The following is a 24,170-nucleotide window of genomic DNA, read 5'->3' on the forward strand; positions in this document are numbered from 1 at the left end:
AGGATTCCCACATTTTCTGCCATTGCTCAGAGGTTTAGGGGCCAATATCTAAGGGGCTGCCACAAAGAAAACGTTAAGGTTCCCCTTGCACATAGGTGCTAGTCATTCCCGGCTCTAGGGGGCAGTGCTCATCTCCATTACAAAGCCAAAGAGCCAGTGCTGTCCGAAGACGTCTCCGTGGTCATGTAGCCGGCATGACTCAATGCCAGAAGGCGCACAGAACACTGTTCCCTTCCCACCAAAGGGGTCCCTAATTTTTCTACTTGCGTTTTTACATACTTTCAAACCGCTAGGTCGGCAGAAGCTGGGACAAGTCACAGGAGCTCACTCTGTTACGCAGCGCTAGGGATTCGAACCACCGAACTGCCGACCTTTCTGATCGATGAGCTCAGCGTCTTAGCCCCTGAGCCACCTATTCTCCAAAGCACCTGAAGGCAGGACAAGAAACAACAGATGGAAACTTACCAAGGAGACAAGCAACTTAGAACTAAGGAGAAATTTCCTTAGTGGAGACAATGAATCCGTGGAACAGAAGTTGTGCCTGCTCCATCACTGGAGGTTTTTCAAGAAGAGATCGGACAACCATATTTGTCTGGAATAGTATAGGATCTCCTGCCTGAGCAGGTGGTTAGACTAGAGGACCTCCAAGGTCCCTTAAAACTCTCCTATTCTGTTATTCAGCATTGGGGAAACTGGGCCTCATCTGAGCCACCAAACAATTTCAGGTCTCCACCCAAGCAATGGGAAATGGCCTAAGCAGGGAGATGATGACCTCAGTCCTGTCGCTGTCTAATTCCAAGGAAGCAGAAGGGCGGCTCACATTTTCCAAGGCCAAATTCCCGCAATGGAGAGGGAAGGGGGTGATTCCAGGTTCCAGGCATCCTCCTGGAAGGTTATGGCCTTACACTCCATACATCCCACCAGTGCTGAGATGCAACCATTCGGCCAAACTGATAGCTCCAACGATCATCTGTGAGTGAAGCGGTTCACTCCAATGATCAGCTGCTGGGCCCTCTCGCCCGCCTTTATGTCCTGGCTTGGACCTTTATGTCCTGGCTTGGACCTTTATATCCTGGCTTGGACCTTTATGTCCTGCCTTGACCTTATGTCCTGCTTGACCTTTATATCCTGGTTTTGACCTTTATGTTTTCCTGCCTTTGACCTTTATGTCCTGCCTTTGACCTTTATGTCCTGGCTTTGACCTTTATGTCCTGGCTTTGGACCTTTATGTCCTGGCTTTGACCTTTATGTCCTGCCTTTGACCTTTATGTCCTGGCTTTGACCTTTATGTCCTGGTTTTGACCTTTATGTCCTGGTTTTGACCTTTATGTCCTGGTTTTGACCTTTATGTCCTGCCTTTGACCTTTATGTCCTGCCTTTGACCTTTATGTCCTGGTTTTGACCTTTATGTCCTGGCTTTGACCTTTATGTCCTGGTTTTGACCTTTATGTCCTGGTTTTGACCTTTATGTCCTGCCTTTGACCTTTATGTCCTGGCTTTGACCTTTATATCCTGGTTTTGACCTTTATATCCTGGTTTTGACCTTTATGTCCTGGTTTTGACCTTTATGTCCTGCCTTTGACCTTTATGTCCTGCCTTTGACCTTTATGTCCTGCCTTTGACCTTTATATCCTGGTTTTGACCTTTATGTCCTGATTTTGACCTTTATGTCCTGCCTTTGACCTTTATGTCCTGGCTTTGACCTTTATGTCCTGGTTTTGACCTTTATGTCCTGCCTTTGACCTTTATGTCCTGGCTTTGAACCACAGCTGCTTCGCCTGGCAGATTGGATTGCTGCCCGTCAGCTGTTGAAGACACAGGGGAGAGTGCAGGATTGCAGGAAAAGGTCAGTATAAAACCCTGTGCGCACCCGTGTGAAATGCACATGTGAAGTGCACCTGCAAAGCACACATGTGTGCCAAATGCACCCACCAACCCATGCCCACAGAAATGGTGGTAAAAAAAAAAAGGTTGAATCCCACCACTGCTTCAAGTGCTTTGGAGAATAGATTGAAACACACTCTTCTTTGGGGCAGCTTCTTTGGGGCAGCTTTGTGATAGCCATGACCCTCATGCCAACACTGCAGATCCGCAGAGTAGTGGCTCACCACATTCAGGACATGTCCATCATGAGATGTGTGGTGCTGGCAGGATTGGAAGGGGTGATAATGGAGGGCCTTATTGGCATGGCTACTGACTCATCCAGAAAGCAGAAAAATTGTGAGGCGACTGAGCTGACTTTTGGGAAACGTCAACCGGGAAACAAACTGCTATCCGCACATGGGCCCATCACTCAAATCCTGGGCTGCAGAACATTTATCTTTCCTGGGGATGTTTGCACACAGCCCAGTCGAGTGCAGTAAAGTATCACGGGGGAAATCCCATCCATCATGTGCTAAGTGTAAAATAATTGCTCCAGCCAATGCATCTGGGGATCTTTTTCAGCACAGTAGACTGTGACTTCCTATCTTCTTTTATTTTATTATTTTGGTTCTCCATTCATATTGGGGGTGGGGGGGGGGTGGAGATGAGACCAGGACGTCTGGCAACCCATGCGTAGCGAATAGTTTATTTAGTTTTTTGACGACTGCTTCTGTGGTGGTGCTCTTCATTTTGTGGACCTCTAGCCAATTGGAATAGGCATCCACAGTTATGAGAAATGTATGCCCCTTGGTAGGTCCCGCAAAATCGATGTGGATGTGGGACCAGGGACCCCGGGGTGTTTCCCATTCAGTTGGCGGGGCTCTTGGCGGAGCTGAGCGAGTTTCCTGACACTTGCTGCAAGTGGCCACCCAAGTTTCTATTTGCTTATCTATACCTGGCCACCAAGCGTAGCTCCTCGCTAGTGCCTTCATTGCGCACGATGCCAGGATGTCCATCGTGCAATAGTTTCAGGACTTTGTGCTGTAGCCGCTCTGGAATGATGACTCTGTCCCCCCCATAATATGCATCCTTTTTGTGAGAAGAGTTCTGTCTGGCAGTTTTTGAAAGGTTTGAAGGTGTCGTTGGGTTCGTTGTCAGGCCAACCTCTTTCTACCCAGCTGAGGACTCATGCCAAACAAGGATCCTTCCTTGTCTCCGAGGCGATATCTCGTGCAGTCAGTGGCGGAGAAGGAAGGGTTTCGATTTGTAGCGTAGTTTGGGTTGGAGCTGGATTGTCTATGACTTCGGGTAGCGGTGAGCGGCTTAAGGCGTCAGCGTGGGGAATGGCTTTTCCCGGGCGGTGTAGCAATTGGTAATCGTATGCGGCTAGGAACTCCGACCAACGCGTCATTCTAGGTGATAAGATGTGGGGTGTTGGTTTGTCTCCCGCTAAGATGCCAAGTAACGGTTTGTGATCGGTGATTATGGAAAAGGATCTTCCATATACATACTCGTGGAATTGTTTGATCGCAGCTACAATAGCAAGGGCCTCTTTATCAAGTTGGCTATAGTTCCTCTCAGTTTTTGATAAAGTCTTTGAAAAAAATGCAATTGGTGCCTCAGTACCGTTTGGTAGGATGTGGCTCAGGATTGCTCCTACCCCAAACAGTGAGGCATCACAGGTGACGGTTAAAGGTAAAGTCTCGTTGTATTGTATCAATACAGCATCTGAAGTTAAAAGGTCCTTGACTTGCTGAAAGGCACACTCTTCCCATTGTCCCCAGACCCAGGAAGCCTTCTTGTCGAGGAGCCTATGCAGGGGTTCAGCAACAGTCGCCTTCTGGGGCAAGAAGATGTTATAAAAGTTAATGAGTCCTAGGAAGGCTTGGAGGTCTGTTTTATTCCTAGGTCTTGGGGCGTTTTTTATTGCGTACAGTTTTTTTTTCAGTTGGGTGAATTCCCTGTTTGTCAAGAAGGTAGCCCAGGAATTCAACCTTCTCCGTACAGAGTTGGCACTTGTCCTTTTTGACCTTCAGGCCAGCGTCTTTAAATTTCTGTAGAACCAATCTGAGTCATTTTTCTAACAGGCCTCTAGTAGGGGCAGCTATTAAAACATCGTCGAAGTATGGCACGACCCCTTTTATGCCTTGCAGTAATCTCTCCATCAAACTCTGGAAAATGCCAGGTGCTACACTTACTCCAAACTGAAGTCTATTACATTTGAAGGCCCCTCTATGCGTAACTATAGTCTGGGCTTCGGCAGTCTGGGCGTCTACGGGCAACTGCTGGTACGCCTGAGCTAGGTCCAATTTTGCAAATATTTTTCCACCTCCCAGGGAATGAAGAAGGTGTTGGACCACAGGTACAGGGTAAGCGCTCTGCTGGAGCGCGTGATTGAGGGTGGCCCGGTAATCCCCACAAATTCTCAACGATCCATCTGGTTTTATGGGGGTCACAATTGGGGTCTCCCATCAAGCGTGGTCGATCGGTTCCAACACGCCCTGGGCTATTAATTTGTCCAATTGTTCATCAATCTTTGGCTTGAGTGCAAAGGGCACTCGGCGAGGCTTAAGGCGAATGGGCGCAACTTCGGGGCTGAGGTTAAATGATATGGGGGATCCCTTGTACTTGCCTAGCTTCTTGCTGAACACGTCCTGGAATTCCTGGACAAGGGCTGCTTCCCAGTCATCGCTCCCAGTCTGGTTGATGCCAGCTAGCTCAATTCCTAGCGGCGCAAACCACTGCAAACCCAGAAGGCTGGGTCGATCTCGATCGACGATGGTCAGAGGTAGGGTTGCGGTGTGGTCTTTGAATGTTACTCGGACGTCGCTGGATCTGGCAACCGGAATTCGGTTTCCCTGGTAGTCTTTCAATATGATATTTTGAGTGCTGAGGTCCTGGCGGCGGATGTCAGGGATCAGCTGCCTGAAGGTTTTCCAGGAGACCATGGATAGGGACAATCCAGAGTCGACTTCCATAATGCATGGACGATTCTCGATAGTGACCCTCACTCGGATTTTCCTTGCATCAAGGGACGATGCGTGGCCGATGATGATAGTCTGATGTATCTCTTCATGTCTGGATGAAGTGGCAGGTGCTCGGTTTCTGTAGTGTAGGTTCCATTGAGTGCCTTGGCGGTCCCGATTTGCTGGTGGGGTGCCTGCGGTCTGTCGGAAATTGTTTTCTCTCCTGGTTGGGCTGGGTCCTCGCTTGCTTCTGCAGACCTTCGCGATGTGGCCCCTCTTTCCACAGGAACGGCAGAGTGCGTCTAGGAATTTGCAGTCAGATCGCGGGTGGCTACCCCCGCACCCGGAGCATTGGTACGGGGATTTTCTATTCCGCTGGTCCCGCTGGTCGCGTTCTGACCTGAGTCTGTTGACCTCTTCTTCCTCACTTTCTGATGAGGATTCGAGGTCCTCATGGTGAGTGGTTGTTGCGTGCCTCTCAGAAAACGGTGTAGCGTCGCTGGAGAGTTGGCGGTGCGGTACGTTTGCTCAGCGCATTCGAGTGGCTGACTTCCTGGTTGCTTCTGCTGCAGTAGCGTCGGCGATGACATCTGCGAGGGCGATGTCTCCCTTCGCCATTATCTTGCTCTGGGTTGTGGGGTCTTTGAGACCCAAGGCAATCCGATCTCTCATGGCTTCTTCGAGGTTGGTGAAGCCACAGAGTCCACCTAGGTTCCTAAGGTCAGCGATGAAGTCTCCAACACTCTCACCTTCCTGTTGGTCCCTCTGGTAAAACTCGTGTCTTCGGATGAGCGTTGGTACCGCTGGGACATAATGGGCCCGGAGGATTGGGGCGAGGTTGTCCCAGTCCATTGTCTTGACTTCTGCTGGTTTTGCAAGCGCCTTTGCCGTTTTGAAAATGGCAGGCCCGCAATGGGTCAGGAATACAGCTCGTTTCTTGCCAGGCGAAGTATCCTTCAGATTGTTGGTTTCCAGGAACATCTGAAACCTGTCCATATACGAGTCCCAGTCTTCGTTTGCCGGGTCAAATGGAGCGGGTGGTATGGCGCTGCTGGTCATTCTGCCGCTTCTTTCGGTGCACTCTCAGCCACGTGCTCTGTAGTGTTCGTTGAGTGTTCAGTCAGCTCTTAATGTCTCCGCATCCCACCCTCGTCGCCAGTGTTATGTCTGGAGCGTGGGCGCAAGGAACGGAGACGAGGCATCGGGTAGTGACTCAACTCTTTATTAGTGACTTCAGAACAGAGCGAAATACTTGGGCAGCAGCAGCCCTTTTATAGGGCTGGCTGCTGTCACAACAGCCAATGCTTTTGAGTTTGCCGCGCTGGAAACGGCCAATCAGCGGCGCCCGTTAACAGCCAATCAGATTGGCCAGAATTGACCAATCAGGATCCGCTGCTCGCGGGCCAATCAGAAGTGCAGGATTACGAGCCTGCCGTAGAAGTAAAACTATTTAGGATTTTAATACAGTGCGTTTGCTTAGTCCGTAACAGGATTGTAAGTCCCTGGTGTTATCTGAGCTTGGTGGTTTTCTTGCAGACATTTTATGACCTGACTAGGTCACATCACCAGTGTTAGAAGGGAGTGGGGTTTGTGGAGAGGAGGAGGAGGAGGAGGAGGAGGAGGAGGAGGAGGAGGAGGAGGAAGGGGAGGAGGAGGAGGAGGAGGAGAAGAAGAAGAAGAGAAGAAGAAGAAGAAGAGAAGAAGAAGAAGAAGAAGAAAGAAGAAGAAGAAGAAGAAGAAGAAGAAGAAGAAGAAGAGGAGGAGGAGGAGGAGGAGGAGGAGGAGGAGGAGGAGGAGGAGGAGGGAGGAGAGGAGGAGGAGGAGGAGGAGGAGGAGGAGGATTGTAAGTCCCTGGTGCTATCTGAGCTTGGTGGTTTTCTTGCAGACATTTTATGACTTGACCAGGTCATATCACCAGTGTTAGAAGGGAGTGGGGTTTGTGGAGAGAGGAGGAGGAGGAGGAGGAGGAGGAGGAGGAGGAGGGAGGAGGAGGAGGAGGAGGAGAGGAGGAGGAGGAGGAGGAGGGAGGAGGAGGAGGAAGAAGAAGAAGAAGAGGAGGAGGATTGTAAGTCCCTGGTGCTATCTGCGCTTGGTGGTTTTCTTGCAGACATTTTATGACTTGACCAGGTCATATCACCAGTGTTAGAAGGGAGTGGGGTTTGTGGAGAAAAGGAGGAGGAGGAGGAGGAGGAGGAGGAGGAGGAGGAGGAGGAGGAGGAGGAGGAGGAGGAGGAGGAGGAGGAGGAGGAGGAGGAGGAGGAGGAGGAGGAGAGCTGTGGATTTCTTGGTGGTCTCTAAGCTTGGTTATTTCCTTGCAGACGTTTCATTGCCCAGATCAGGTAACATCATCAGTGCTAGGGAAAACATTGGCTAGCACTGATGATGTTACTTAGTTGGGTCATGAAACGTCTGCAAGAAAACCACCAAGCTCAAAGTGCACCAAGGCTTCCTCATTTCAATCCTGACCCAGAAATATTCTCCTTACTTACTTACAGATTTGTTGCCAACTTGTAAAATGTTGGCCACAAGACTGCTGATTATCCTTCAAAATTTAACTGGTCAGTTGAAGAACCTGTCTGGTCATTTCCATCTGCCCTAGCCCAAGCCCTCTCCTGACCTGGTTGTAGTTGCTGAACCTTTGCTCATGGCGTTTGGACAAATGCTTCTCCTTTGGTCTCCAGAGCTGACTTCCTGATGACTTTTGAAGCTTCATCTTTGCATGGTCTCATTTCGGAAGGGAGGAGGAACTTTTTTCTTATGTGTCATGCATAAGCCAAAACAAGGAGGCGAAACTATGGAGACCGACACCACACAGACTAATATTCCTGCTCTCAGGGAGGGGTGGACAGGGAAAAGGAACTGGGATGAACATGTTTTTTTGAGAACTCCACCAGTAAGAGTCAGACAGTGACTGGTTTTGAAGGGAACTACCCAAAAAGGGGCAATAGAGGTGACTTATTTTTCCCCTTCTTCCCTTGAGATGAAAGGTTTTACTTCTCAAGAGTATCTTAGGAGGTTTACTACCTGGGTTAGCAACTTCGTTTCCTGCCCTGTTGGATTTCTGCGCCTTGAGGGTTATTTGCCTCTTTTAAGTTGCCCTGGACATTTTTGGCGCCAGAGATTTCAGTAGGTCCTCCTTGGGGACACTGCTACTCCTTCGCCACTTTGGATATGTGATTCTCAGGTTAACGATGGGTTAGTCCCTGCTCAGGGTTCTAGTGTTGCATGAAATGCTTCAAGGGATAGAAGTAGTCCAAGGAGGCCACGCAGGAACCATCTTCTCAGTGAACAAGTGACAGTGAGAAGGTCGCTGGTGGACCTCCATGATGGCAGGAGGGCATAACTTTACAGATGGAGACCAAATCCCTACATATTAAGGCATGCCTGGCAGAGCTCTTGTAATCTAGTCCAATTCTCTGCATAAGAGATCCTATACAGTGGTGGTATTCTACCGGTTCGGCTGAAAAAAGTAAAAAATGTTACCATTCAGCCAAACCAGTAGTAAAAAAAAAAACAGCTACCGGTTTGGCTGAACCGGTATTTCTTTTTTTTTTTCCCTTCCCAACGATCAGCTGTTCTGACAATCAGCTGTGTGAGATCCCCCTTTCTGTCACCCAGGAGGCTTCCCTGAGGCCCAGGAGGCAAAAGGGCGCACAGAGGACGGTGCTATGTGGCCCCCACTCTTCATTTTTGCCTCCTGGGTTTCAGGGAGCAAACGCGGGGCGGGTGCTGCAAAAAGAAGAAGAAGAAGCCACGCCCACCCCGTCACAGGGCCACACCCACCTAGCCACACCCACAGAACCAGTAGTAAAACTATTTGCATCCCACCCCTGATCCTATACCTTTCTGGAAAAATGGCTGTCCGACAGGGGGTGTGATTCCACTGGTGTTAACAACCAGTTTGGTGAACACGAGCATGCCGAGGGTTTGCTACCGACCTCCTGCAATCCTGCAATCTCCCTGTGTCTCCAACAGCTGACACGCATGAAGCGGCTGAGCTTGAAAACCAGGAAATAAAAGGTCAGAATAGAGCCAGGGCGGGCTCAGCAGCTGATCGTCAGAGCAACCCGGTTCATTCACAAATGATCCTCGGAGCTACCAGGTCGGCCGAACCGGGCCGAACCGGTAGAATACTACCACTGCTGTCCGATCTCTTCTTGAAGACCTCCAGTGATGGAGCACCCACAACTTCTGAAGGTCAGCCCTTCTGCTGATTAATTGTTCTCATCATCTCGACCAGTCAACCAGGAGTGGGATTCTACCGGTTCAGACCGGTTCGAGTGAACCAGGTGTTAAATTTGCCTCTGGTTCGCCAAACTGGCATTTGAACTGACCGGCTGACCCTGCCCACCCCACCCTGCCCCTCCCAGAAGTCTCCACGCAGCCCATTTTCAATGCAGGTAAGTGCAGGGTCTCCGTGGAGGCTGTGGGAGGGGGGGAAAACAGGCTTTCCAGAAGTCCAGAAATGGGCCTGTTTCCAGCTTCCGGAGGGCCTCCGGAGTCCAGGGGAGGCCATTTTCGCCCTCCCATAGGTCCGAGGGAAACCTCTGGACTCTTAGGAAGGTGAAAAACAGCCCTCCCGGAAGTTCTGGTAGGCCACACCCACCATGGCCACGCCCACCCAGTAACTGGGCAGTGAACTGGTTGCTGGGATTTTTCTATCCCACCCCTGTAGTCAACGGTGTGTAAGTAGACCTTCTACGCACAAGTGAGATGTGAAGATTAGGAAGGAAACTGGGCCCTGTGGAAGGCTGGGGGTGCATCCCACGGGGGGCGGGGAGGAGGAGAAGAGAGGCTCCATTGTGCTTCCCAACAAGCCACGGGCGCCAAAAGCAGCAAACAGAATTTTGTCATGAAATGGACGTGGAAAGAAAGCAATCGAATTTTGGAGCCGTTGCTGGCTCTAGATTTCAATCTACTGTATCTGGAGGGGCTTGAGAGGGAAGCCTGGGTGGAACAGCCGCAGAGCTATTTCTCCAGCTACGGTGAGCCAGAAAAATGTCTTGGCCCAGGCCAAGATGCAGGGCTGCATCCAAAGCCGCCGTATCCTTCCGCCCTGCCACTGAAGAAGGAAGGGGAACGGCCGGGAGAGAAGGAAGTCAAGAGTTCAGACAAGACGGCCTCTTGCAGGCAGGGTCCCTTGGCCACCAAGGCTTAATAAAGGGTCAGTTGGCCTTGGAGAAAGGACCAGCTGATGAGGTGGGGGGGGGAAATGAAACTCTGGGTTTGGGTTTTACCAGTTAGATAGGTTTGGTATAGAAATGGCTAGTTGACATTACTATGTAAGAGTAAAAAGCTGAGGTTGATGCTATGATCTTATTCTACTACAGCAAAGGGAGTCAATGCTCTTTCTTTCTTTCCTTTCTTTCTTTCTTCCATCCTTTCTTTCTTCTCCTTCCTCCTTTCTTTCTTTCTTTCTTTCTCATTCTTCTCCTCCATTCCTTCCTCCCTCCCTCCTTCCCTTCTTTCCTTTATTCCTCTCTGTCTGGTCTTTCTTTCTTTCTTTCTTTCTTTCTTTTCCTTCTGTCCTTTCTTTCTTCTCCTTCCTCTTTTCTTTCTTTTTTTCATTCTTCTCTTTCTTTCCTTCCTCCTTTCTTTCTTTCTCTTTCTTCTTCTTTCTTTCTTTCTTTCTTTCTTTCTTTCTTTCTTTCTTTCTTTCTTTCTTTCTTTCTTTCTTTCTTTCTTTCTCCCTCCCTTTCTTTCTTTCTTTCTTTCTTTCTTTCTGCCTTCCTCCCTCCCTTCTTTTCTTCCTTCCTCCCTATCTGTCTTTCTTTCCTTTCTTTCTTACTTCCATCCTTTATTTCTTCTCCTTCCTCCTTTCTTTCTTTCTTTCTTTCTTTCTTTCTTTCTTTCTTTCTTTCTTTCTTTCTTTCTTTCTTTCTTTCTTTCTCATTCTTCTCCTTCCTTCCTTCTTCCCTGTCTTTCTTTTTGCCTTTCTTTCTTTCTTTCTTTCTTTCTTTCTTTCTTTCTTTCTTTCTTTCTTTCTTTCTTTCTTTCTTTCTTTCTTTCTTTCTGCCTTCTTCCCTTCCCCCCTCCCTCCCTTCTTTCCTTCCTTCCTTCCTTCCTTCCTCTTTTCTTTCTTCATTTCTTTCTTTCTCATTTTCTCCTCCCTCCCTCCCTCCCTGTCTTCCTTCCTTCCTTCCTTCCTTCCATCCTTCCTTCCTTCCTTCCTTCCTTCCTTCCTTCCTTCCTTCCTTCCTTCCTTCCTTTCTTTCTTTTGCCCTACTCTTATCCTTCACCTTTTCCTCCCTTCCTTTCCCACTATTTTCTTTTTGTATTTTTTTGTATTTTGCATTATAAACTAATAAAAATATATCTGTGAATGGCTGCCAGTGCATGCATCACCCTGAATACAGTAATAGGCACATCCGTTGTTCCATCGTGCTGAATTGTGGAATCAAATACAGGACCCAAAAAACAATAATCAAGGCTCACTTCAGTATTTATTAACAGACCATACTGAAGGAATTTCCCTCCAGAAAATGTAGACCTCGGCTGCGTTAACAGAGGGATAGAATCAGGATCATGTGTAAAGTGTTAACACTTCTCTATAACGCCTTGGTAAAGCCACGCTTGGAATATTCAGTTTTGGTCACCACAATACAAAAACGATGTTGAGACTCTGGAAAGAGTGCAGAGAAGAGCAACAAAGATGGTGTTCTGTACAGTCATTTACATACTCGTAAGCGCCGCGTCGCGATTGGCCAAAGCGCACGGCACCCGGATTGATAGAACGAGCCACACTGATTGGCCCGTTGCGAATCCCCCGCGATTGGTGGAAACTAATCACGGGAGATTCGAAGCAGTGCCATTGGCCGCGGCCGCCGCGGCTTGGGAATAAAAAGCCGCTGTTTTTCCCTGCAAGCTTAAGCTGTTTACGGAGCACAATAAAGAGCTGAAACCAGTCACTGACTCCGAGCTTCCTTCCTCCGACGGACACGACACTGGCGACGAGGATGGGATCCAGAGAATAACCACCGAGCACGTGTCCCGAGGAAGCAAGACCAACGAGATGGCCAGCATCACCCCGCCCGCGCCGTTCAATCCGGCTACTGAGGATTGGGAATCGTACATGGACCGATTCCTAATGTTCCTCGAGAGTAGCAACTTAAAGGACGCGAACGGGCAGAAGAAAAGAGCCGTTTTCCTGACGCACTGCGGGCCCGCGGTGTTCAAGATGGCCAAAGCCCTCGCAAAGCCCGCGGACGTGAAAGTGATGGACTGGGGCGATCTCGAACCATTGCTCCGAAACCACTACGCCCCCGCCGTGCCCATACTCATCCGGCGGGACGAATTCTACCGGCGGAACCAGAGGCAGGACGAGGCGTCAGCGATTTCATGGCTGACCTGCGGGACCTAGGGGGCATGTGCGAGTTCCGAGACTTGGACGATGCCCTTCGAGACCGCGTGGTCCTAGGCCTCAGGGACCCGGCACTGAAGAGCCGACTGATGGCAAAGGCGACATCGACCTCGCCGACGCCCTTGCGGAAGCCACCGCGGCGAAGCAACCCGGAAATCAGCAGCCCGGCCGGAAAGCAGACAACGGGGACCGCACCGAAAATCCCGAGGCGAGCCGACGAGAAACCACCACCCACCACGGGGACCTGGACTCCGCCTCCGACATCACGGAAGAGGAAGAAGACGTCCATCGGCTACAGACAGGATGGGACCGACGAGATCAACGAGGTCGTAAGTCGGGGCCCCAGTGCGCCGGGTGCGGGGGCAGCCACCTTCGATCAGAATGCCGTTTCATCGATGCGATCTGCCGGCATTGCAACAAGAGGGCCATATCGCCCGAGTCTGCAGACTCAGGAAGACCTATAGCCCCGATGGCGAGACCAGAGCAACCGGAGGCAAGACGACACCCCCACCAGACCCAGAGACCGCCAAGCCGAAAACCGCTGGAGCCGAGGCGCCCGGGGCGACGAAGCGGGAAGGCCGCCAGAGGGAGGAAACCACCAGACGGTCACAATCGGTCACGCCTCAACCACCGATGCCCGAAAAGTCTACGTAGAAGTGGACATCGAGGGCGAACCATGCCGGATGGAGGTGGACTCCGGGTCCTACCTCTCCATGGTCGCCTGGAAAGAGATCAAGCGGCTGGTGCCAACCATCCAAAAAGGAGGGCAAGAGAACCAGAAGTTGGTGATTAAGGACTACCAGGGAACCGCATCCCGTAATCGGGACCAGACAGTTGAAGTAACTTTCAAGGGCCGCACCGCATAAAGCTTCCCCTGACAATCGTGGACCGGAACCGACCCAGCCTCTTAGGGCTCCAATGGTTCGCACCACTCGGCATCGAGGTTACGGGCATAAACCACATCGCAGAAGCCGATTGGGAACAGCAACTGGCACGGGACTTCCAGGAAGTGTTCGACGGCACCTAGGCAAGTACCGAGGGCCCCTATCTCCTTCAGTCTAGACCCCAGCATCGCCCCCATCGCCTAAAACCAAGGCGGGTACCTTTTGCACTCCGAAAAAAAATCGACGAGCAGATTGACAAGCTCGTCAAACAGGGGTCTTGCAGCCAATTGACCACGCCCGATGGGAGACCCCAATAGTCACCCCAGTTAAGCCAGATGGGTCAGTGAGAATCTGCGGGGACTATAAGGCCACCCTCAATTGCGCCCTACAACAAAGCGCCTACCCGTCCCAGTAGTGCAACACCTACTACACTCGCTGGGGGGCAAGGTCTTTGCGGCTCGACCTGGCGCAAGCCTACCAACAGCTGCCGGTCAACGCAGAAACCGCCGAAGCGCAAACAATAGTCACCCACCGGGAGGCGTTTCGTTGTAACCGACTCCAGTTTGGAGTCAGCGTGGCCCGGGCATTTTCAGAGCCTCATGGAGAGACTGCTGCAAGGAATAAAAGGGGTGGTCCCCTATTTCGACGACGTGCTAGTGTCGGCAACCAACCGGGAAGAACTAGAGGGTCGCCTAAGGGAGGTACTAGAAAAATTCCGACGGACACGACAGATGGTTAGGGGACTGGAGGCTGAAACATACGAAGAAAGGTGGCAGGAATTGGATACGTCTAGTTTAATGAAAAGAAGGACTAGGGGTGGTATGATAGCAGCCTTCCCACATTTGAGGGGCTGCTGCAGAGAAAAGGGGAGGTCAACCTATTCTCCAGAAAGCCCCAGAAAGCAGGAGGAAAAAAAATGGGTGGAAACCAACCAGGGAGAGATGCAACCTGGAACTAACGAGAAATTTCCTGACAGTGAAGACAATTAACCAGTGGAACAGCTTGCCACCAGAAGTCGTGGGTGCTTCAGCAGTGGAAATTTTTAAGAAGATACTCGATAGTCATTTTGTCCTAAATAGTATAGTGTCTCCTGCTTGAGCAGAGGGTTGGACTAGAAGACCTTCAGGGTCCCTTCCTTGCAGTACCTGATCTTGGATTTTGGGGGAGAAACAGCTGTGAGCCATTTTCAGGGCCTTTAAGCAGAACCTCTGCCTCTCCTGCTTCCCCCTTCCCCCCTCACCCCCCACCCCAATTCTACCCTCTCCCCTCAAAACACACAGGCAGCCTTTAGGGCAGGGGCCCCCAAACTTGGCAACGGCAAGACTTGTGGACTTCAACTCCCAGAATTCCTCCTCCAGTCATGTTAGCTCAGGAATTCTGGGAGTTGAAGTGAACAAAGTCTTCAAGTTGCCAAATTTGGAGACCTCTGTTCTAAGTAGACTCCCCTATCTAGCAAGAGAGAAAGTTTTGGAGGCCCACCTTGGAAGCGGCCAGAAACTGGGCCCCTCAGCACAACAGCATGCCCATTGAGGACTGGGTGACCCCTGACCTTTGCTCCTTCACCAGCTGGTGGACAGCCATCTTCTCCAGGGCATCTTCTCCAAGTGATCTTCCCTGCAGGGTCTAGCGAGGAGAAGAATGGCCCAGCAACCCACCCACTCCCCAAAAAACCGCATCAGAGAGATTTAATAAGAGTTGGAAGGGACCTTGGAGGTCATCTAGCCCAACCCCCTGCCCAAGCAGGAGACCCTACACCATTTCTGACAGGTGGCAGTCCAGTCTCTTCTTGAAAGCCTCCAGGGATGAAGCTCCCACAACTTCTGAAGGCAGCTTCTGTTCCACTGGTTGATTGTTCTCCCTGTCAGAAAATTTCTCATTTCCAGGTTGAATCTCTCCATGATCAGAGATGATTTTCTTGGGGGAACAGCCTGGTCCCCAGGTTCCATGTATCCCCCATTTTTGTCCCCAAAATGCTGGCTGGCTGGAGAATGCTGGAAGTCGAAGCCCACAAATCTTAAAGTTGCCAAGTTTGGAGACCTTTGCTTCCCGAGCACATTTAATCTCCACTTGGTCATCGGTCAGTATCCAAGAATCCGAGACGCATGTTGAGGAGCCAGGATCCAACGGCTGGCAGGCCTCAGCTCTCCTTTCTTCCTCGGCTCATTTGTTTTTAAAATAGCCTTCCAAGCAGAGAGACAAGCAGGTCCCGAGAACCAAAACAAAAACGGCACGCTGGTCTTGAATGCTTCGTCAGGGCCGGCCAGGAACCAAGCATCCAGCAGAGTTCACGGCCTTGGCAGAGCCTGGCAAAGCCACGTTGGTCGGAATTGCTTGGCAAGGGCCTTCTCCAAACAGTCTCCAGCCAGGAGAGCACATGGACCTCCTCACCAGGGACCATCGCTGGAGGTGACCGAGGGCAGAAGGCTTGGAACAGCTCGGCGCTTGCAGGAAGAATGCCGGGAATTTCAGCCTGGTCCAAGACGGTGCGTTCTCTTAAAACACACACATCCCAACAAACACACACACACACACACACACACACACACACACCCCGGCCTGCGAAGGCAGGCATTGCAACCCATGGCACACACTGTAAGGGAGGGGGAGCCCGAGCTTTGCTGAGGGCAATGGAAGCAATCAGAAGGGGGTGCCAGGGATACCCCACTGCCAGGCCCCACGTTCCAGGGTTTCTGTATGTCAACAGAATGGGGGAGGAGCAGGAGCAGGAGGAAGAGGGAGGGAGGGAGGGAGGGAGGGAGGGAGGAGGAGGACTGAGGACAACGACAACGACAGCTGTGGGGTCCTTGGTGCTCTCTGAGCTGGATTGTTTTCTTACAGATATTTCAATTCCCAGCTAGATAACATCAGAAGCTCTAGAAGGGAATGTGGTTTGCAGAGAGGAGGAGGAGGAGGAGGAGGAGGAGGAGGAGGAGGAGGAGGAGGAGGAGGAGGGGAGGAGGAGGGGAGGAGGGAGAGGAGGAGGAGAGGAGGGAGAGAGAGAGAGAGAGAGAGAGAGAGAGAGAATCATCCATAGACATAATCATAGTACTTAGGTCACAGTCTGACCTAAGCTTAGTACACAAACTTGTCTGCTACAACGTCCTACCTGTCAATGACTACTTCAGCTTCAACCACAATAACACACACGGGGGGAAATAGATACAAACTCAAAGTAAACCGCTCCAAACTCAATTGCAGAAAATACAACTTCAGCAACAGAGAGGTCAACGCCTGGATATCCACTACCCGACTCCGTTGTTACATCCTCAAACCCCCAAAACTTTAACCTTAAACTGTCTCCCATGGACCTCACTCCATTCCTAAGAGGCCTGTAAGGGGGCGTGCGTAAGCACACCAGCATGCCTACCATCCCTGTCCTACAGTACTGGCATTTTCTGGTTCCACATCTTGACTTTTCCTTCTGTTTGGAGTGACAATGGTAATAGGGAAGGAGGAGGAGGAGAAGAAGGAGGAGGAGGAAGAGGAGGAAGAGGAGGAAGAGGAGGAGGAGGAGGAGGAGGAGGAGGAAGAAGAAGAAGAAGAAGAAGAAGAAGAAGAAGAAGAAGAAGAAGAAGAAGAAGAAGAAGAAGAAGAAGAAGAAGAAGAAGAAGAAGAAGAAGAAGAAGAAGAAGAAGAAGAAGAAGAAAGATCTCCATGGACCTTACTCCATTCTTAAGAGGTCTGTAAGGGGGTGTCCATAAGTGCACCAGCGTGCCTACCGTCCCTGTCCTACTGTTCCCATTTATTCGTACTCATTTATTAAGTATATACTTAAACCTGTTTCTATTTATATGTTTATATGTTATATTCATACTTAGACTTGTTTTCTCGTACATGCTTGACAAACTAAGCTAAACTAAATAAAATAAATGCTTCTAAACACCAACTACTTTAGCTATCTAATGAATGTACTCGTTCGTACCAGGTGATGTTAAAGCATTTGATGCCAAAGGGTTTATGCAGAAGCGACTCACTCAGGCAAACCTTGTCGTTATTCTTCCTTTCTGAAGCCCAAAGCTGCGGCCAGGCCTCCAGAGAGAGAGATGCTCCAAGAACATGTTCCTCAAACAAGGACAGAATAAAACACAAACTCAGCAACGTTGTTCTCAACGGAGCCACATCTATGTGGAAGGAAGCATGGAGTGGAGTAGCTGAAGGTTCTGCATTGGGCCCAGGGCTCTTCGTGATCTTCGCGAACCATCTAGATGAGGGGATAGATGGGGAACTATCAGATTTGCAGGTGACACTGAGTGGGAAGAATGGCAAAGATGTTAGATGATAGACTCGAGATCTTGAAAGGATCTGGAAAGACTTAAATGTTCGGCCTTATCCAACAAGATGCAATTCAGTGGTGGGGAAAGGAACGTCCTTCATTTAGGACAAGAAAAAACCAAGGGAGGGGGCAGAGTCATTACCCCACATTCCTGAAGGGGATAGGGTTCTAGATGGTCTACATTGCACGAAACCAACTCTCCTATGGACCTTAGACTTGTGCCTATGAAGATTGTAAATCATCCAGGTCATCCAGCCAAAAAAGCTAATGTCAGCCAAAAAAGCTAATTGCATTAATGGAGGGATGCAATCAAGATCAAGTGAGGTACTAATACCACTCTATAAAGCCTTAGTAAGACCACACCTAGAGTACTGCATCCAGTTTTGGTCACCCCACTATAAAAAAGATGTTGAGACTCTAGAAAAAGTACAGAGAAGAGCAAGCAGGATGATGAGAGGACTGGAGACTAAAACATATGAAGAACGGTTACAGGAACTGGGCCAGGCTAGTCTAAGTGGAGAGAAGGACCAGGGGAGACAGGATAGCAGTCTTCCAATATTTGAGGGGCTGCCATAGAGAGGAGAAAGGGGGTCAAACTATTTTCTAAAGCGCCTGAAGGCCAGACAAGGAATAATGGATGGAAACTGAACAAGGAGAGATTCAACCTGGAAATAAGGAGAAACTTTCTGACAGTGAAAACAATCAACCAACGGAACAGAAGTTGGCCTTGGAAGTTGTGGGAGCATCATCACCTGAGACCTTCAAGAAGAGATTGCACTGCCGCTTATCAGAAATCGTGTAGGGTCTCCTGCTTGGGTGGGGGGTTGGACTAGATGACCTATAAGGTCCCTTCCAACTCTGATTATCTGTTATCTATCTGTTAAGGTTGTTCCAACAGTCCTTTTTCAAAAGGCAACTGGGCTTTGTTTTTCAAAGTCCAGTTACTTTTTGAAACTTTTGGGACCCGAGGCTTAAGTTAGGTTGAACCTTCAGGTTGAAGAAAGCTACACCTGGATCTCGAGATTTCAAAGCACTGGGATTTTCTCACCAAACCACCGCTCTTCCGCTCATTTTACCAAAACATCGGAAGCATTTCCGCATTCGAGAGAAGGTCAATCTCTTGTAGATGAAACCAGATACCTGGGACAGGAGCAAAAATTAAGAGCCATGAGTCACTCTCGGAATTCACCTACAAGCAGTTTTCCTGCTGGGGTGGTTTACGTCCTTCATCCCGGAAGCCCTGATTCAAGGCCTAATTGGTTGATGCTTAGCGATGCTATATGAAGCTAATCCGATTGGGCTCTTGGCCCATGGACATCCTTCAGCTTATTACTCATACTTATTCCCTATCGCTCTTCCAAGGTGGTTTCCATGGTGATCTGCCAACACCCTAGCTCCACAACAAGGGGATTGTGAAGGAATTGGGCTGAGGAGGAAGGTCTGGTCCAAAATGCAGCCTGGAGGTTCTCGAAGTTCTGCATCCAGTTTTTTGATCACCACAATGTAAAAAAAAAGATGTTGAGACTCTAGAAAGAGTGCGGAGAAGAGCAACAAAGATGATTGGGGGCGGGAGGCTAAAACGTATTAAAAAGTTGCAGGAATTGGTTATGTCTGGTTTAATGAAAAGAAGGACTAGAGGGGTGATGTGATAGCAGTCTTCCAATATTTGAAGGGCTGCCCCAAAGAAGAGGGAGTCAAGCTATTCTCCAAAGCACCCGAAGGGAGGACAAGAAGCAACGGATGGAAACTCATCAAGGAGAGAAGCAACTTAGAACTAAGGAGGAATTTCCTGATGGTTAGAACAATTAATCAGTGGAAAAACCTGCCTCCAGAAGTTGTAAATGCTCCAACACTGGAAGTTTTTAAGAAGACTCCGGATAACCGTTTGTCTGAAGTGGTGTAGTGTTTCCTGCCTAGGCAGGAGGTTGGACTAGAAGACCTCCAAGGTCCCTTCCAACTCTGTTATTCTATTCTACGGCAAAGGATGGACTTCCACTTGGGTCTTTCGGTCCAATCCAATAGCGCCCTCCCCTTCTCCACATTGGCTCTCGATGTCCTTGTGAAAGATCAATGAATCATCTCATCTGAAATGGTGTAGGTTCTCCTGCTTGAGAGGGGGCTGGACTAGAAGACCTCCAAGGTCCCTTCCAAGCTCTATTCTGATTGATTGATCTCAGACAATGGACACTTCCCTGCCCTTTCCTTGGTCAGAGACCTGTAGGAACACGATCTGTCTTGCCTTCTTCAGGAGTGTCCTTACTCCCCAATCCAGCCTATAATCCTGAGCTTCCCTGGTGGTCCCTTATCCAGGTACAAATGAGCCCATCCTTGCTTGGTTTCCAACCCTAGAGTAGACTAGATTTCCTGTTGGCTGGACTCTCCATAAAAATTGTGTTGTTTTTTTTAATTGAAGTGACACAAAGAAGTTAAGAAACATTGGTATAGTGTATCTAGGCGTGCCATGCACAATATGAACACAGAGATACACAAACACAAATGCACCCCAACTGAATGAGAAGGAAATGGATATATCTTTAAATCTTTCATTTACTCTCCATATTCTTGTTGATTTTTTTTTTTTTTTTGAAATCATTTTTTATTTGTTTACACATGAGCAATGTGATTCCAGGTTACAACATACATACATAGTCACAATTACATTTTCAGCTTTCTTATCCAGTTTCACATCAAATCATTACCTATTCCATTTTCCTTTTAATAAATGTTTGCTTCATTCATTATTCCAGAAACAAAAACATTTTCCTCCTAAAACACATTATCCAATATTTATCCCCTTTACTATCATTTCCATCTTACCCCCTATTTTATTTTATAGGCTCTTTTCGTTTACTTTCTCAAAGCCGATGTACAGCAAACAAAAAACAAAAAGAATACTAATATCAATATGGTCATTCTTAATTATTACCTTCCAACTAACAACAATAATTCCCTATTTACTATTTTACATGCATATGTTTCTTTTCCCCTCCCATTCAGGATCCACGTGGTATTTACCTCCAGTCTACAATGAATCTTACATTTATTCGAAGAGTATTCATATAACCATTTCATATTTGTTTCCATTTAACCAATTTTACAGATAGAATTATATTTAATTTTCATTCATCACCTTTTTAATCATAATATAATAATCTCATTTCATATTCTTGTTGATTTGAGGGACCTCCCTAACTTTAAACAAATACATCCACATCCGCATAGTTATTTCCTTCTCCTCCTCCTCCTCCTCCTCCTCCATCCTCCGCACCACCATCCATCCTTTAATCATTAAAGTTTATCATCCACCACTAACTCGTGGCCATTTTTACTCTGATGGCCCTGGCCAAGGAGGGGCCAAAGCCAATACACGGCATGTAGAAAGCAGGAATCTCTGTGAATCCTGAGCCATTTTGGAATCTCTTTGCTTCTCCTGGAGAACTTGCTTGGTTTGGCTCCAACCACTTGTATCTGGCAGAAGTTGCTTCTCGCTGGGGTTTGAGAACCACCAACTGTACCAAAGAAGGTGTCACAGGATATGGAGGCAGCCGGACAGCTCTTCTCTTCCCTCCTGGCTCCTCTGGACATGATATTTTGCCAAAGACTGTTCATCAAGAAGGCCAAGTATGTTGTAAAAGGAGCGGCAGCTGCCTAATAGTGGGTTGCGCTCCAGAGATTTTGTGATAATGGACCAACCCCAACTCTGAGGTCAAGGGTTTACCACGAGCAGAAGAAGAGAATAAGAAAATAACGGAATTACAATAGCAGAATAACAACAGAATAAGAGAACAGCTGAATTGGAAGAGAGCTTGGAAGTCTTCTAGTCTAGTGGTCGCCAACCAGTGGGCCGGGGACCACTAATGGTCCGTGAGAAAATTTTGGTGGTCTGCCCAGAAATGTCACCCCCAAAGCAATTAATCCAGGCTCCGCGGGAACACAAGGCTTGCGTCACTTGCATTGTGGACAACACGAGATAGTGAGGGGAGGGGGGAAAGGGGGGAGCGGGGGAACTTGCCCCATTCACCCCAAGCGCCTGGCCTGGCCACTGGGCTGCTTCTTTCTGCTTCTTTCTTCTGTTGCTTTTGACTGCATGCAAGGAAAGCAGCAAAAGTCTTTCTTTCTCTCCCCCAAACTCCGCCAGAAATGAATCTTTGGGACCCTGCAAAGCATCCTACTCCAAGAGGCTGCGCTGGCATGACAAATCTCACAAAGACTCGTTTCTGGCAGAGTTTGGGGGAGAGAAAGAAAGACTTTTGGTCCTCAGGGATCACCAAACTTATACTTTTAAATCCCATGGACCAGAGACCCTGGGAAAATCCCCCAAAAACTCTGCAGGAAAATTCCCCACCCAGTTTTCCTACTGATCGATCATTCTTTATTTGGGATCGCAGGATACCGTCTCCAGCTCCGTTCTCACAGGGAGAGAGAGAGAGACACTTTTGGCTTCATGCAAGGAAAGCAGCAGAAGCAGCAGAAGTCTTTCTTTCTCTCCCCCAAACTCTGCCAGAAATGAGTCTTTGTGAGTCTTGTCGTGCTGGCACAGCCTCTTGGAGCAGGATGCCTTGCAGGGTCCTAAAGACTCATTTCTGGTGGAGTTTGGGGGAGAGAAAGAAAGACTTCTGCTGCTTTCCTTGCGTGCAGCCAAAAGCAGAAGAAGAAAGAAGCGGAAAGGAGCAGCCCGGTGGCCAGGCCAGGCATGTGGGGTGAGTGGGGCAAGTTCTCCCTCTCTGCCCTTTCCCCCCTCCCCTCACTACCTTGTGTTATTCACAATGCAAGCGACATAAGCCTTGTGTTCCCGCAGGCCATGTGGGCAGCGCAGCCTTGTGTTCCTGCAGCCTGGATTAATTGCTTTCCCTGTGGACCACCAAAATTTTCTCGTGGACCACCAGTGGTCCCCGGCCCACTGTTTGGTGACCACTGCCTTAGATATTGGAATGCTGCTATCATGGAATGGGATCACTCACCGTGGCCAACTTGTCATGGCAAATTTACTGTGGCCAACTCGCCATCAGACAACTTGGCCTGGCCAGCTCATTGCAGGACAAGAGTTACATCATATCAAAGGAATAGTCTAATCGACTCATTAAAGAAAGAATCCAAAGGAAGGACAAAATAAAACGTGAAAGACAAAAATCAAAATAATATTTTCATTATTTTAAACAATGAAATTGAATTGTTGAATTGTCCTGCAGCTAACTAGACATGGTGATGTCATGCCCCTGTCAGAATCTGATTTGAGGGGGAGGCCGAGCAGCTGACAGGGAGTGGGAGTGTGGCTCCATTAGCTGTGGAAGAAACTGAGGAAGGGCAAAGTCTGGCTGGGCAGAACAGGGAAGAGGTAGAGCAAGGCAGAGGGAATTCAGGCCCACCCGCTCTTCATCCTAGGGCACACAGGGAGGAACAGAGAAGGGAGCAACGTGAGTTGCATGGCTTACAGGGGAGGAAAGGGCCCTGATTCCCTTCATTAGCTGCAGCTGGGAACACAGTGTTTAAAAAGGGAAGTTGTGCACAGCAACTTGTTGGGAGCAAATCATGAATTATCTGGTATCGTTGAGGCTTATCTATGTTTCGGGCGTCTTCTCAACTGTGTGTGTTTTGCCATGCTTTCAAGCCTGCAATTCTTTCTCCTGCCCTGTCAAGTTAATTACTGCCGCTTGGTTTGTTTGGATTTTTAGTTACAGTTTGTATGTATTTTGTTTTTGGACTGAATTTCTTCCCCTTAAAGACTGCTCCTGGGAGACCTTTTCTCCATCCGAAGGGAACCTGGACATGAGGGGCAAAGTTGGAGATTATAAAGGGACTCTTCTTGCTTGTTTGACTGTGTTGCCTTTCTGCCACGCCTCGGGTCATCACAGGTGAGTTGTTGTCTCTCTGCAAGTTAGCTGTGGTGAATCCACCATTAGCTTGGAGTAGTTTCCTTGAACGGGGGTCTCCAACCTTGGCAACTTTAAGACTTGTGGACTTCAACTTCCTTAAAGTCTTAAAGTTGCCAAGGTTGGAGACCCCTGTCCTAGAAGGGAAAGCAGGCAGAAACATACCAACCTGCCATTTTGTTTCTGAAGATCTTGGATAATGGGCAAGTGGAGGTGGCTAGTGGCCTATGGCTGGTAGCCAGGGGGCCCCTGCAATTATGGCACCCCTACATTAATTATTGGAAGAGTAGAGAGCATATGATCTTGAGACATGCCAGGTTCCATGAGTAGTAGAGAAGAGACCATTAACCATTACTCAGAATGGAAAGGCTGCTCTGAGAGCCTGGAAGCCAACAAAAGCTTTTCTCTCCACAATTGCCCAGAAGAAGACAGTCGGGCTCCTAAGAAGCCACTAGAGGCCCAACATCCTGCAATGCATTTCATGCCAGGACACAGTTCTATTCTTAACTTAACTGAGGGCGATGACAGGCTGCCTTTGTAGACTTGTCTTCAGTGACCCGAGAAGAAGAGGGTCCTTCTGGGACAGTGGAGGAAGGAATGGTTGTGGACCGACAGCAGATTCTCAGGAAGCCATGGAGAAGGGCCTCTGAACTTGGGAGAAGTCTCTTTCTTCCAAGCAACTTGGCCACCTTCTGGATTTTTCAGAAAATCAAACAGAATCACAAAGAGACATTAAGCCAACAACATAGCACAAAATATGTTGATAAAGAAGCAAAAACAATAATAATGGCATGCTGGAAATTCCCAGGAGCGGAGCATGACTCCGAAAATTGCTATGTTGCTTGCTCCGTTTCCAAAGATGGCTGATTCTAGAAGTGCTTTTCTTGGCCAAGTCACCGTGTGACTGTGCAAGTAGAGGAGGAGGAGGAGGAGGAGATGAGAAGGGGAGATGGG

The 24,170-nt window shown here is 48.9% G+C and overlaps 1 pseudogene; it reads left to right on the forward strand.

Moving 5' to 3' along the window:
• The first annotated feature begins 12,167 nt into the window (after positions 1-12,167).
• Positions 12,168-24,170, forward strand: part of LOC148130640 (uncharacterized) — a 77,562-nt pseudogene continuing 65,559 nt past the window's right edge.

This window comes from Notechis scutatus, chromosome 4, assembly GCF_049901735.1.
Source record: "Notechis scutatus isolate UNSWTSFEM ecotype Mainland chromosome 4, rNotScu1.2, whole genome shotgun sequence".
Taxonomy (NCBI): Eukaryota; Metazoa; Chordata; class Lepidosauria; order Squamata; family Elapidae; genus Notechis; species Notechis scutatus.